This window comes from Podarcis bocagei, assembly GCF_964188305.1.
Source record: "Podarcis bocagei genome assembly, chromosome: 3".
Taxonomy (NCBI): domain Eukaryota; kingdom Metazoa; phylum Chordata; class Lepidosauria; order Squamata; family Lacertidae; genus Podarcis; species Podarcis bocagei.
Genome location: NC_138127.1, coordinates 71,683,254 through 71,698,612, shown reverse-complemented (window position 1 = coordinate 71,698,612; position 15,359 = coordinate 71,683,254). Strand labels below are relative to the sequence as shown.

The 15,359-nt window shown below is 42.2% G+C and overlaps 1 long non-coding RNA gene across 1 annotated transcript in view; it reads right to left on the bottom strand.

The window, feature by feature from the left end:
- Window positions 1-15,359, bottom strand: part of LOC308582932 — a 211,818-nt gene that overhangs the window by 104,932 nt on the left and 91,527 nt on the right. The gene's annotated exons all lie outside the window — the stretch shown is intronic.

The following is a 15,359-nucleotide window of genomic DNA, read 5'->3' as shown; positions in this document are numbered from 1 at the left end:
TGAACTTTTAAGTGCAACTATTAATGATCAAATGCTGCATAATTTCTTAATCTTTAGTCCATAATCCTAATTGAAGAACATTTTTTAAATATTATGCAGTGTTTAATCATTAATAGGTACCATGGGAAGAACTGTACCCAGGGGCTGTAGCAAAAGGCAATGGCAACAGGGTGCGCTGTATGGGACTGTCACGGAGTGACTGTCCTTGCCTTTTTCCCAGATGGGCAACTAGCAGCCTGCTTTGTGATCTCTATTCTAAATTCAAATAGCTGCCCTTGACTCCAGCTCCTGTATTTTTTTCTTTTCTTTTTAATGACACACACGTTTTGGGCCAGTTGTCCAGTTTTGGCCATGTGGTCACTACATGTGATCATTGCTAGACTAGGAAGAGGTATGTTTTGTTAGGTTACCACTCCCTTAAATGAATTTAGGATGAGAGTTTGATTTCATTCAGCAGAGGGCTTGCCATGGGTAGGCAAACTAAGGCCCAGGGGCCAGATCTGGCCCAATCACCTTCTAAATCTGGCCCGCGGACGGTCCGGGAATCAGCATGTTTTTACATGAGTAGAATGTGTCTTTTTATTTAAAATGCATCTCTGGGTTACGCAAAGGAACCCACTAACGGGCTCCGGAGCGAAGAGGGGGAAGTGGCGCGGTGCTGAGAGTCAACTGCTTCTTCCGTGGAGCGAAGCCGCACAGCTGTTGCCGGAGAGCGCTGCCTTTTTCCTGGGACAATTTGGCTTTTAAAACAATCACCGTGAGTACTTAAATTTCGGACAATTGGACTCTAAATAAGGACTTGCGAGTAGAAAGGAAAATTGGACTTAAAAGTTTATTTCAATTTGGCACTGAAACGGGAAGGTCTAAACAGGAAGTCAGCCTTCCGTTTCTTTGTAGATAGATTAAAGCAAAGACATGGCAAACTAGAGTTCAGAAAATCACTTGTAAAGGATTAACTTTCACCATTTAAGATTGTTGAACCCCCTTCGGAAGCAGAAGTGGGGGGATTTTTTCTGGACTGTTTAAACCTGCAGAAGTGAGTGTAAAGCAAAGTAATTTTCCACCGTCTTGATCCTGGAGCGGGGTGTCAGGACTGACTTTTTTTTGAAGCTCATTGACCAGAGACAAACGTTTTTGACAGATAGCTAAAAGAAGAGAAACATAGTGATTCCATTGTTCCCTTTCGCATTTTAAAGGAACAAATATTGACAAAATAACTGAAAAAGGAAACTTTGTTGTTAGATCTGCCTTTAAAAGAAAAGAACAAATAGAAGTTTTTCCCCTAGAGGGAGCCTGTGAAACTGTAACCAATTCTGAATCGGGGAGCTTGCAGCTGCTACAGATTACGATCGTGGGAATAGACTTCTGACCTTGCAGGACAATGTATCCAGAAGCTCTGTTGTGTGCTCTCTGTAAAAACAAGTGCCCTATTGGAACAGCTACATGAGAAGACGGACTTGATGACTGATGCGATCAGAAATTTTGAACAGGCAGTGGGAAATTATATGGAGCCCACCCAGGAATCAAATCAGGAGTGTGCCCTGACAGAACAGATGAGGGAAGAGGATGTTGCTGGACCTTGGGCGCCAGAGACGGAGGGAGCTGCGGCCCAGCAGGAACATGAGTTTTTGGATTTGACAAATGAGCTTGGAAAAAGCCAGATTTGGAAAGATAAAGTTTGGTTTGGCTTGGAAATGGGGGGTTGGATAGACCCCCCTATGCAGGGATGTTTGGACTTTTCAAGCCTGGTAATGGGCCGTGAGATGTTTGGGGTTGTGGGGGCTCTAAATTTTGGAGGGACTTTAAAACAGGTCCTTAAATACCACATGGAGTTCAGTGTGGGCTATGGAAAAGGGGCTGATTTGTCGAGAAGGGTCAAAAACATTGTTAAGCTGGAGTTCCCACGAGTGAAAGGAGCAGGAGACAAAGGAAAATATAGCTATAAATATGAAGAAGAGCCGCAGAAGGGACATGGAAGGGACTTAAGGGCTTCGGATATAAGTTTACCAGGTTAATGCGCTAGATTGATGGGATTGAAAGGACAGACAAAACCCGGTACCAGGAGGAAGAGACGCTGGACGAAGATTGGATTTTTTATTATTTTTTTCTATTAGGATTGTTTTACAAAATTGATGAATATTAGAAAAATGTTGGAACGAAATTATTTGGCTTTAGTAATAATATTTAAAGAATTATGTAAGAATATTATGGTTATGAGAAATTGGTAAAAGACTTAAGTTTTAAGCTTTAAGGTTTTTTATAGTAAAATAAGATTAAAATAGATTAAGGTAATATAATGACAGAATATTATGAAATATGGAAAGGATTTGCTGCAACAATTAACAACTAGGATACAAAAAAAGGGAGGACGAGGAGGTCAAAGAAAGAAGGTAATGACAGTTAAGGATTTGAGAATATTGGATTTGTTTTTAAATGTTTGTGGTATATTTTTGTCTTTTGATTGTGTTGTGTTATTTTTTTATTTTGATTTTTATTAATCTGTATTGTTTGATGTGGTTTGTTTTTTATTGTTTTTTTTTCTCTTTTTCTACCTTGTTTTCTTTTGTAATTCTATTTTTTTTTAAATAAATATCATTTTTTAAAAAAATTAAAATGCATCTCTGGCTTATTTGTGGGGCATAGGAATTCGTTCATTTTCCCCAAAAAATATAGTCCGGCCCCCCCACAAGTTCTGAGGGACAGTGGACCGGCCCCCTGCTGAAAAAGTTTGCTAACCCTTGGCTTAAGCAGTTAAAACCTCCCCTCTTAGCTTTTAAAGTTGGTATAAAATTGTGCCCCTGAACTATGCCATGTGAACCAGACCCTAGATTTCTGTTCCTCAAAGAGGCCTACCAGCCTTCTTCAATCTCTTTACTGATCCTCTGCCTCTCCTCCTGCATATTTCTTTGCTCCTTCTTAAAGATGCCTGATGCTACATATCAGTTCACATGGAATTTGGGGTTGGGTCTGGCCTTTCCAAAATTCTTGCTAAGTAACCCTACAAAGGTAAATACAGAGAGAGCTTCACCATAGGAAGCCCCCTTATACTGTGTCAGACCCCAGATCTATCTAGCTTACTAATGTCAGCAGTGGACATCAGCAGCGCTCCAGGATTTCACAGCAGGGTCTTTCCTGTTCCTACATGGAGATGCCAGGGATTGAACCTGAGACCTTCTGTACGCAAAGCAGATACAAGCTGCAGCTGTGATCCAAGCCACCTGCTTCAGACATAGCCACTCCACTTTAGCATGGCAGTTCAGGGGGGCAACATCATTAAAGGACATGATTTTCTGCATGAGTTGGCAAATATGTGCTAAAAAATTTAATGGGAGATGTGTGACTAGTTATTTGAACACATTTGCAAGCCGTGCACAAGCTTAAAAGCATTAAGCTCAATTAATTAACACACATTTATAACCGAGGAAGATTTATAGTATTCCTTCACAGAAGTATTGGAAATGCACTCTGAAATATGTGGTTTGCCCCTCAACGTGCTCATTGGTTCACTGCCAGCGCCATATGTACAAACCCCCCTATTCTATCAGAATGCAACTCAGAACCAATTTGCATGCATAAAATGTGGACTTGCACCGTCTACACCCACACAACAGTAATGAGTCCAGGTTCAGCTTACAGTCCATCTGCCATGGATTCTCAGTGTTTTATTTATTACATTTATATTCCAGCCTTCCTCCAGGGTGCAGTTGGTGGGATTTCTGACCCATCCACACCAGAGGTATTTCCATGCAATGTAAAGTGGTCCCCCATGGTATAGCTTGATTTAGTCAAACCCTACTTATTCTTGATCAGAGAAAGTTTGGGAAAGACGATGGATAAAACTAGCTGGACACGATAGTATGTAGTATAATTAGTACTACTGCCACACAAAGTTGTCCATCACCTGAGGTCACTGGAGAGGCTCTTTTCTAGGTTTCCTCACCTGCTGAGGTCAGGTTGTGGTTGTGGAAGAATGAGCATTTTCTGTTGTGGCACTGTGCCCATGGCTTGTTCCCTGCCTGTTGGCTAAGGCTGTGTACTTTGCACCCACAGTTCTGATTTTCCAACTTCTGGTTAAAATGTTTTTACCTGCCCAGTCACTGTAATTCAGTATATTATACTGTTGTTGGCTGCTACTTACAAGGTTTTACTTTTTCTTTTCAATGAATGTTTTTTATCTGCTGCCACCTTGTAAAATTCTGTGCATGTTTACTCGAAAGAAATGAATCTTAACCATCTTTACTCAGAAGTCAGTCATGCTGAATTGAGTGGGGCTTACTTTCAGGTAAGCAGGGCTCAGATTAACAGTCTTAAACTCACTGCTTTCTTTTGGAACTTACTGCCTAATAAGTGTCTTTAAGAATTATAGCCTTTCTTGCCGTCTTTAGGTCTTGCTCTAGTTGCTGCTTGTACAAATTATTGTTCATATTATTCCTCTGTGTATTTTCATGATATTTGCTGCAAAAAATAAATGTTTTGTTGATGATAATGTGAAGTGGAAATTTTTTAAATAAACAGATAGAGCAGTAATCTGGCTGCACAAAGGAGTTGTAGCAAGTTTATTCCTTTCACAACTCTCAGTATAGTAATTACTCTTTCTCACAGACACATACTTTGAAACGTAACACATACTTAACATACAATGCCAGGGGGGCCATCTAGAGTGTCAAAAGACCTGTTATCACACCTCCTAAACCCAGCACCTCTGTTGGAGCACATATGTGTGCACACATACACAGAAATCAACAAATCCTAGGAGTTAAAATTGCAGATTTCTCTGTGTCAGGATAGAACTAATTCTGTGAAGTTTCTGTCCTGGCAGATGCCACCAGAAATTTTCTTTAGGCCAAGGATGGGGAACCTGTGGTCCTCCATATATTGTGGGCTTCCAACTCCCATCAGCCGCTGCCAGCATGGCCTGTGGTCAGGGCTGACAAGTGCTGGAGTCCAGCAATATTTAGAGAGGCACAAGTTCCCCACTCTAGCTTACAAGGTACAATCAAGAAGATGCTTCCCTCCTACCCTGTTTGCAAATAGGCTGGCTGATTCCAGTGCTTAAATGACTTGCGATGAGAGTAGTCTTAGGGGAGAAAGACTGGATGAGATGTCAAGGACATTATGGCTGGGGAAGGATTTCCAAATGTCAGGGACTGGCTGGACAAAGAGGAGTTGAGGGAGGCATCAGCCAGGGAACCCCCAGAGGGGGGAGGCTCAGAGCCCGGGGATTGGTGGTGGGACACTGGTGAGAGGTCAGAGGCAGAAGGAGGAGTTGGATGCTGAAGGAGCAACAGGGTCTAGTGAGCAGGAAGAGCCTGTGACAGGGAGCAGTTCAGACTTCAAGGCTGAAGCAGAGGAGGGAGGAGTCAAGAGACTGCTGAAGAATCCCTCTCCTGCTGTGACAAGCTCCCCCCCCCCCTGTTTCCAACAATTCACAGGGTAACGAGAAGAGTGGAACAGAAGTTGAAGATGCACAGACAAAGTTTGAGACTGTTTGGTAAACATCCGAGAGAGGAAGAGCCTTAGAAAGGGTGGAAGGCAGGGACTGTCCTGGCAACTGCTCCATAGGGGCAAGACCTACTGGGAAGTGTGGCTAAGACCACTAGGTCGAGTTGTATGTTTATTTCCTTGAACAAAGAGTTAACTTCACTGACAACAGAGATCTGCTTCCTTTATTGCAGACCTGCGTCTGACTCCAGCCCTGACACGAACTTCTCTTTGACTCTTCTTAAAGACCCTATAATAAAGTATGGTTGTGTCTCAATGCATGCAAAATTCAGGACTGGTTCACAGCAGCTAAAACAAGAAATTCCACACCTCAAGCATAGAGCACATGCTCTGCATGCAGAAGGCCACAGATTTAATCTCCAGTTTAAGAGGATTAGGTAGAAGGTGATAGGAAATATCATTTGCCTCAGTCTTGCCAATCAGACTAGACATACACAAATGGTATAAGGAAACCTCCTGTCACCGCCCACTTCAATTGCTATTCGCTTCTCATTATCTATAAAAGCTGTTCCAAATATGGAGGTTTTTACCCCTTTCCCTGGGAAAAGATCCAATGACATAACTTAGCAACAGGAAGCTGTGTGCATTTTAGTCCACCCTTTTCTTTACTTTCAACTCATTCTTTGCATAGTTTAACAGTGAAAGGGATCTCAGTTTCACAATTTGTTTTGGATTCACCTCTACACTGCAGGTTAATTAGGAGACTAGCCTTACACTGTGGAATCCCGATGTTTAATGAATCAAAGGTTAATAGTTCCACTTGTAATGTTAATTGATGTATTCACCACTCATGAGCTTATCACACAATGGTTAGTGGGATGAATGATTTGGGGCATCAGGGTTAGAGCTATTTTCCTTTCTGATGCAATGGGGCTTACAGTTCATTTTCATACTAAGAACCTACTGAGTGGTGTGAACTAATGTACAGTGAATATTACCGTAACTATTTAATGTTCAGCAACCAATGATACAACCAGAGTAATCCACCCACACACTGAAATTCTAGGATTCATCCTAGGCACTACAGTATGGCTTGAGACTTAATGTGAGAAATGTCCTATTATTTTGCCCAACTCATTGTCACCTGGTATACCTGGGACTTCCAAGCAACAGGGAACCACTTCAAGGAGTTAAGAGATATTCCAGTTGGTCCATTTATGGTTAAGAAGCCTCTCTTGTTAATTACTGGCCACAGCAATCAGGACTCCTGCCTTGAAGCCTTTCTTGTTTTCAGTTGGCTGCAGGTCTTTGCTAAAGCCGAATCTGTAGCTAGTACCTCGGTTCCTCATCTTTTAAAGACTCATGCACACTCTGTGATTTATCTTGGCTTGTCTCTCTCATTGCATGTTGTCTCTAAACTTGCCCTGCCATGAAACAGGGTTTCAGGCAGCACCATAGTGTTGGGTGGACAATTTTTTAAATTTTTTGTGTAATCGATTGAACATGGCTGGAAGGTAGGGAGATTAAACACTTCCCTTCCACCTATCAATTCTCTCAAAATGCCCTCTGGCCCACATTGGTATTACAGTGATACCTCGGGTTACAGACGCTTCAGGTTACAGACCCTGCTAACCCGGAAGTAGTACCTCGGGTTAAGAACTTTGCCCCAGGATGAGAACAGAAATCACGCGGCGGTGGCACGGGAGGCCCCATTAGCTGAAGTGGTGCTTCAAGTTAAGAACAGTTTCATGTTAAGAACGGACCTCCAGAACGAATTAAGTTCTTAACCCGAGGTACCACTGTACAAGGTAACCTGTAGCTCCAGGTATATGTGTGTGCAGCCTCTTGCTGAGCCTTGGGGTTTTAAATTTGTTTGGGGTTTTTCTTTCTTTCTGATATTCTTTGGAGGATGGTGCAGGGAGGAATTGCTTGCACTGTGAATCGCTAGCACAACAACTATTAATAAAGGGGATGAAAAGAAACCTGTACAGAGGTAGCCAAGTAGGGCTCATGTCACCATCTTTATTTGGGAATGTAGACAGGGCTGGCTGAACTCATTCTGCAAATGGTTCAGCAAGTAATGTGCAGGCACTGCACTATACAGTGATAAAGAGCTACTTAATGCAGACCTCCTCTCCACTCGCTGCCCTCTGCTGCGGGCTCCCTTTGTTTATAGGCTCGCAGGCCCTCAAGCTTTGCTTCCAGCTAATGCTTCTACTGGCAGGTTCCCCTCAAAAGGCTGCTTTCACTCACAGCTGAAGAATAAACTAGGCCCTGGGAGGTTGATAAGATTAAAGAAAAAAGGAGGGGGGCATTAAAAAGTGGTGACGAATAGGAGATAAAAAAGTGAGGGGAACAAAAGCCCAAGAGACAGGATGTGAAGAAGGAAAGAGGCAGAAAAGACAAGATAAAGTGGTAGTGGAAAGAGGGAAATACAGGACAGATGCTTAGCTGAAGAAGGCGGCATTTTCTGGTTCCTGCTTGAGGTACAATTGGTTATTCTACCACATGCAAGGAAATGTAAAGGCAGAGAAAGTGCATAACTAATGAAACAGCCCCAGGAAACCCCCAGGAACTAGCACAGCATTCACTAGAAGCTGAACTTTGTAGAGCTTTAAGCCTGTGGCCACATTTGAATTGTTGAGCAAGTGCTGCGGGCCCCACCCCATAAAGCCACTTCTCAAGGCTTATCAAGGCTCTTATCAAATCTTATAGAATTAGAGCCTTGAGAAGCACATAGAGGTCAGAGAGGAAGTGGGGAAGAAAGTAAGCCTTCCAACTTCCTCCTTCAATTTTATATACTTCTCAATGGAGGAAAAAGCCCTAACCTAGCCCATGGCCATGGAGGCACAGAGCCTTCATGAGTTTCATGGGAAGACCTCAAGGGCACCGTTGCACTAATGGATGCCACGTTGGCTACCTCTGGTCTGCACTGAAGAGAACAAAAACCTCTGTCAACACCATAGAATCTTAGAACACATGTGAAAGACCCATTTGTAACCTAAATGAATCATGCATGTGAAACAAATTTACACACGTTAGTCTGTGTTGCACAAATTATTCTCCGATAAGTGAGAGTCAAGGATCAGGAATCAGAAGCTAGGAGTCAAGCAACAAACACAGTGGACACTGTTGTTGCTCTAGCAAAGTCCCAGCCTCCCCTGTAAGCTTTTATAGGCCTTCCAAATCAGAGGGAGAGAATAAATAGATGGAGGTACTGCAACACCTTCGCCCACCTAACTGCCCAGGGAACTCTTCAACCTCCAATTTTGGTCATCCGCACACCATCAAGGTTTTGCTTAAGCAGCTTTGGACAGCTATAAACACAGTCATGCATCGTTGGGCATGCATCGTTTAAGCCAGTTTATATTGAAACATTCAAAGCACTTTGATACAAGCTTCTCCTTATCCTAGTAGTGCTGATCTTAAACTCAGTGTTCTCTGAAACACTCTTCAACTGCTGAAATAAAAACAGATCACATTGCATTATTGGGGAAATTAATTCCAATTTATAAATCATAAAACTCAAAACTCTTTCTCCAGATTAATGTGCGCACATTAAATAAATTCAACATTTATTTGAATAGCAACTTTGGCCACAGCTGAGGTGGGTAACATAGGGGTGCCATATTTCAAACAGTAAAAATCCAGACAGAAATGTTGCTGAGCTTTTTGCCAAAGTTGTTGAACTTCTGAGGCAAAAACGCTTTAAAAAATACTGTTCTTTAGCTATTTTTATGGGGAAATGGCACTGCCAACATGGGCTGCCATATGCCTGGATTTTCCTGGACATTCTCCCAATTTCCACCCAGACACTGCTGCCGGCTGTGGTATTCCAGATACGTCCAGGAAAATCCAGACGTATGGCAACCCTAGGGTCCCAATGCATTTCTGAGCAGAAGGTTGCAGGCTCTCATGCATTTCAAACATTTGTAACCCATCACTTGAGGAGGGTCATAAACATCTCCTTTCTCTTCCCTTAAATCAGAGATGAGGAATCTTTGGTCCTTCAGATGCTGATGGGCTCAAGCTCCCATCAGCACCAACCAGTAGAGCCAACGGACAAAGATGGTGAGCTATAATCCAGCTAGAAGGCCACAGGTTCTCCATCTCAGCTTTAAAATGTCTGAGCTGCTTACAATTGTAATATTTCCCTGATAAAAAGCTATTAAGGCTGTATACACGCTATTATTTTAAAGCACATCCGAATAACATTCTTTCTGTCTGATAATTTTAAGAACTGTAGTTTGTTAAGGACTGCTGGGAATTGTAATTCTGTATAAACAATAGTGCCCAGAATTCTTTGCAGGAGAGAATGTGCATCAAATGAGCTTTAAAAGTGCAATGTGTACACAACCTGAAGTTCAAAACATATTTCCGCTCAACAAAATGTACATCCTACGTATGTTGACCTCTTTGTAACTCGGGTGGTGGTGGGGAGCTTTGCATTTTTTGTACATGTTGTCTGCTTGTTTCCATACTTTAGCCATGCTGGTTTATTGATTTTAGCAGTGATTTAAGGATCGTCATTTTATGAATATTAGTTTTGTGGATTTCAGCTGCGTTTCACCTACAGTTTTATTATGCACACCACTTAGAGATCTCTTTCATTAAATGGTTTATAAGTCTTTCCAAATATATTAAATACTTTTATTGGAACTGGAAGAGCAGGAGGCAAATTTACAAAGAAATGGACACCGTGATGTGTTTTTATGTATTTCCTTCAGTCATACACGCTGCACCCCTTCAGCTGTGTCTTCTCTTTTCTCTTCCAACACTGTGTGGATAAAGTAGATTAGACAGAGAGGCAGGCAGACACGCAGGCAGAATACAGAGCCACACCGAGTCACAAACCACGCAAACAAGACAACTGAACCATCACGTTCCAAGGTTTGTCCAAGTGGAAATGTTCCCTAGGGTGGGAAAGAGACACTGAACCCCTGGCTTGGATTTTTCTCTTTCCTTTGCTTGTTATTCTCCCCGCCTGCTGTGTGTTAATGTGCTCTATCAGGTCCCAACCATGGTTGAGTGAGGATGCCCGAGGTCATTCCATCTTTACTTTGTTTGGGCCGCTTGCCAAGAAGCTAGTAGCAGAAGTGTGTTTTTTTTAGAAAATTAAATTTGACTCAAGCTCACCAGTGAATCTGTACCAAAGAACTTTGTATCCTGTGCCTTGGAGCAGAGGCAAGGGAGAACGCCAGCAGCTCAGAATGGCCCAGTCCAGAATGAGGCTGCTGATATTGGTCTAGAATGGCTCAGCTTCTTCTACTGGCAGATGCGGTTGCACGTAGAATAAATCAAGTGAAAGCCTTTCCCGCCCCCCAATTAGGCACAACCTCTCTCCGCACACACAATACCTGCCTTTTTCTATTTTTTATTTTTTTTCTCATTGCCCAGGACCAAACTTAGTAGTGACAATTAAGCCATATAACATTTATTTAAATAGCCACAGTGGAGGAGCACTGGGACAGTGGTGCAGGGCTTGCGTTGAAACCCTTCCCCTTCTTTCTTCTGAATTCCTAAGAAAATACTCTCTCCCCAGACACCGCTAGTCTCAGGAGGAAAGCTCCCAGTCAGTGTGCATTGCAAAGATGTCTGATGCCTGGTGACTGGACCATGGTTTCCTGAGTGCTGGGAGTGACTACTTCCTTTTTTTAACCCCTAATATAATTTTTATTGAATTTTCAATTTTTTCACAAATTGATTTCAAATTAAATAGTTAAGTTGTTTCGCGTATTGACTTCTCACCCATACCTCCAAAGTATTTTTATTCAAACCCTTTTCTGCTGTATTATATGCCAAACTCTTATCTGTGACAGAAATCCCTCAACTACAATTACTTCAACATTTTTATTCCACAGCTCCTATCTCGAATCCTGTCCGTGATTTCATTTGACTGTGGGAGTAACTACAACTGCTTTCCCACTGCACTTTCTGCCTTAAATATTTTCATCATTTGTTTTTTTAAAATGTGTGTGTACACACACACACACACACACACACACACACACACTCTTCTGAGATTGCACTCCCACATTGTACTGCTGCCGCTGTAGGCTAATAAAAGATGTTTCAAATGATAAAAAGCAGCCAAGTTGCCCCCTGTAACAATTTCCCACTGTGCTTTGCTCTGTTTCCTTTTGTTTTCTCTTTTAAATTAGTTAATTGTTTGAATACAGTACTCCTCCTCACAAGCCCTGCAGTATACAACACACCCAATTTAAAAGCAAAGGCACGGTAGGCTTTCGTGCAGCAACTCACCCACTCTTCATCCATTGCATTGAGGCAGGGTATCTTGCCACCACTGATGCTCAATTGGGACTAAGTTCAAATGCCACATACATTTGAAAGGCCCTTGCTATCTATTTCTCTCACTTTGTAGCAGAAGACATTTATTTCTCCTTGGGGTATGCATTTCTCTGCAAATTTCCCATAATGTGAGGATTTTGTTCAGCCATCAAAGGCATCTTAGGTGGATATAGCATTGTGAACAGGGATGCTTCAGGAATTCATTCTTTGTGAATATGCAAACAAACTGACGTGCTCCGCGACCAATGTCTGGGTTGGAACCTAGTCATCCTGAAGATTTTGCACTCTGAATTTTACAGTGCACATCTCAGCTTGAAAAATACATTCAAAAATGTGTATTTTACAATTAAATGCAATTTGAAATGTGTACAGTCGTACCTTGGAAGTTGAACAGAATTAGTTCCGGAAGTCCGTTTGACTTCCAAAATGTTCAGAAACCAAAGCACAGCTTCTGATGGGCTGCAGGTATATAGCCAAAGGAAATAATATTTTAAGCTAGCCACCTCCACACATTTTTCTGCAAAGTGAGGTTCTGGGACAATTTTTCCCACTTCTATTATTCCATTCTTTTGTGCCCTGGTATGGCCACATCTGGAGTACCATGTCCAGTTCTGGGCACCACATTTATGAGGGATGCTGATGAACAACAGCACAAAGTGAACAGTAGCATGAAGAGTTTAGAATGCAAGTCCTATGAATAAATTATTATTATTATTATTATTATTATTATTATTATTATTATTATTATTATTATTATTATTATTATTATTATTATTTATACCCACCCATCTGGCTGGGCATCCCCAGCCACTCTGGGCGGCTTCCAACAAAATATTAAAATACAATAGTATATTAAACATTAAAAGCTTCCCTAAATAGGGCTGCCTTCAGATGTCTTCTAAAAGTCTGGTAGTCGTTTTTCTCTTTTGACATCTGCTTGGAGGGCGTTCCACAGGGCGGGTGTCACTACCGAGAAGGCCCTCTGCCTAGTTCCCTGTAACTTGGCTTCTCGCACTAAGGGAACCACCAGAAGGCCCTCGGCGCTGGACCTCAGTGTCCGGGTAGAATGATGGGGGTGGAGACACTCCTTCAGATATACTGGACTGACGCCGTTCAGATGAAAAAGCTGGATATGTTAAGCCTGGAGACTATAAGATTAAGGAGAGACATGACATGACAGCTGTCTTCAGATACCTGAAGAACTGCCATGTGGAAATTGAAATAGACTTGTTCTTTCTTGCTCCTGCATGCAGAATTTGATCTAAAGGGTGGAAATGGCAAGGAAGCCATTTTTTATTTTTTGCAAATATAAGGAGAACCATCCTAATGGTAGGAGCTATCTGACAGTGGAGCAGATTGCCTCAGGAAGTGGTGGTCTTTCCATCACTGCAGCTGGAGAGCAATCTGTCAAGAGTGATATAGGTGCAAGATTCTATGTTCTGCCTCTTCTATGGCTGGGTTCGACCTCCACCACTGGAGAAAGTATGCCTCTGAATACCAGTTGCTGGGAATTGCAGGTGGGGAGAGTTCTTTTGTGCCCATGTCTTACTCGCTGGCTTCACTTGGACATCAGGTTGGCCACTGCGGGAGCAGGATATTGGACTAGATGAGCTGATCCACCAGGACATTTTTAAAGTTCTTAAGATGCCTGCACTGAGCAGGTGGTTGATCTAGAGTTGGTGTCTCTATCAATTCTAGAATTCTATTATTCTCAAATCCGACAAAACAGAGAGAGAGAGAGAGAGAGAGAGAGAGAGAGAGAGAGAGAGCGCACCTCAAGCAAGGCTAATAATACGGGAGCAACTATTTGGAGCAGGTCTTCCTCCTTCAGCTCATTTCAGCAAGCCCTGCAGCAGTAGCTCCTACCAATCAAGACGACGCATAAACAGGACCGCTGGACTGTGTCCTCACCTTGATCACAAATAGTTTCTTATTAAGCATCTTTGTTTTCCCAGCTCTCTTATCAGGAGCTTTTGCCAGAAGCATTTCTACATGATTGTGCTGTGGGCCAATTGACTGGAAGCAATTTCCTCCACTAGCTCCCTGTGCCCAGTGCCAGCTAAGAGCCTAGAGTGCAATTCAATCTCTCAGAGTGCTGCTAATATAAGCTTGCAAAATAAGCCCATTCTACTGGGCTCAGTCATGGACTGCAAAGCAAATACATTTTTGCCAGGCCCCCCCATTCCCTTTAAAGGGGCATTCCTTGCTCTGTACCACAAAATGAGGTGGGGTCGTAAATATGATTAACAGTGTTGTGGCCATCCAGCAGGATATGACCCCTTTTGAGGACTTTTTGTATGGTTAGAATTTTAAAATGGCTTTTGTGAGCACTGATGGATAAGAGGTATTTAAGTAAGCATGATGGCATTTGATGGCTGGTGGCTACTAGCTGCTAAAGCACACTCCACAGTCTGGGCAGGGGTTGAAAGGAAACAATTTTGAAGCTGGAAAGTAGCCAGTTGGGAGTTTTTGCAGCTAGTGGCAAAAAAGAGCTAGAGCAGGGGAGTGGCAAGGTTATGAATTATAGGCACTGCTTCTCTCTGATTGTACTGTTTTCTGAAAAGGCTAGAATTGATGAGTGATCTGGGCATACCAAGTTATTCTTCTTTTCCCCTCTTAAGATGCCTTTTTCATTCGGATACTGTTGTATTCCTGATGACATCATCAGGAGTATGCCTAAATTATTCCTCAAAACCCACCTGTAAGCTTCCTAGACCTGCCAAATTTTATCACCTTCCTATTTACTTACGTGATATAAGTAACAGGGAGAGATGGAGCGCAAGTACTCCAGCTCAGATTCACTGTGTTATAGAAAAGAATGTGTGTGTGGGGGGGTGTTTGTTATTTGCCTCACAATGCAGCCAAGCATTATGAGCAGAACAACTTTGTATTATGAACTGGGTAATTACAAGCTTTGGCAGTATCACTGAACAGAAACATCAGATCTGCACACCTGAGACTGAATGCCAGAGGGGTATTTGCATTAGTCTGTTACAGCAAAAATGACAAAAGAGTCTAGGGGTTCATTAAAGACTTCCGAATACGTTAACCCTTTTCAGACATCCTGAAAGGTGGGAGGGAAAGACTGAACATTGTCCCAGCTTCTGACCTCCATGTGTTTATTTGAAACAAAATCCTTGGGCTGGCAACTGTATGTTCACATCTCTGTGCAATCAGGAATTCTTTTTCAGGGGAGGGATGGGGAGAAATTCAATTCAGTTTTCATCTAAAGGTGAACCAAACACATATACCGTACTATGGTAAAGTGTACCTATAAATGGATACATAAAGGAATATAATATAATGCATAATTTTGTATTTATTAGGCAAAACTGCATACAAAAATGTGTCTATTAGGAGAAATTCACACTAAAATGCTGGTGACTTTTCATGATGATGTAAAATAATTGCAAATGAATGTGGAAATGTGGAAAACTGAAGACTGGGAAAAGAAGAAACTGAAATGGACAGATTTGCCCATCCCTATTTTAGGATTCCCCATGCCGCACCCCCACATGTTGAAAGAAGGTATTCAAAATGCAGTGGGTCAGAGTTTTCTTTGTTGCATCAGATGCATCTAATGAACTGGGTTCCGGCTCACAAAAGCT